Raw genomic sequence first — 693 nt, 5'->3', positions numbered from 1 at the left:
CTGCTTTCTGCTCTAGCAGACATCTGTTTAAGTTTAGCCTAATTTTTAATATGCCATATATTTTAAGTCTAGAGTAACTTATATTTCTTACTGGAAAAACTAAGCCCCTTTATACAGTGAACGGGTACATCTGACTACATGTGACGAGGTAGTTCTCTTGCTCCAGCTGGCAGCTGGTAAGTCATGTGTTTGCCTCCAAAACTTTTAGAAACTGGCCTGGCTTTTTTCATATTATCACCCTTCATTATGGTTGCAGTTTATGTATATTTTTCCCCTAGAAATATTCCTTCGACCTTTTCCTACCTCCCAAAGATTACAACCCGTGACAGCTGTTACCCTGTCAGTAACATCACCTAGGACTTGACCTTTTAAAACCCGAGGTGGGCATTGGTTTGTTCGTTTTCCGAGTAATTCAGCTATTTTCCGTTTAATTCAGCCCCCTTGTCAGCAGTCACATGCCATCGTGCTAAGGCGAGGGGAAACCCCTCAGGACCTTCCCTCACCATTTCCAAGACATGGCGCAAAAGCGAGTACAGTAAAGAAAATAAAAGGCGTGTTCGGAACGATACAAAACGCGGCGTACAGCCTCTTAAAAGGCCTGGCGGGGCATCGCAGCAGCCCTTTCCCTGCCGCTGCCCTTTCGGAGGCCGGGCCGGGAGCCGCCGCGGCGGTGCCAGCCGGGCCGAGGGGAGG

Source organism: Anser cygnoides, chromosome 5, assembly GCF_040182565.1.
Source record: "Anser cygnoides isolate HZ-2024a breed goose chromosome 5, Taihu_goose_T2T_genome, whole genome shotgun sequence".
Classification (NCBI taxonomy): domain Eukaryota; kingdom Metazoa; phylum Chordata; class Aves; order Anseriformes; family Anatidae; genus Anser; species Anser cygnoides.
The sequence above is the reverse complement of the archived record's forward strand: the minus strand, read 5'-3'. Positions refer to the sequence as shown.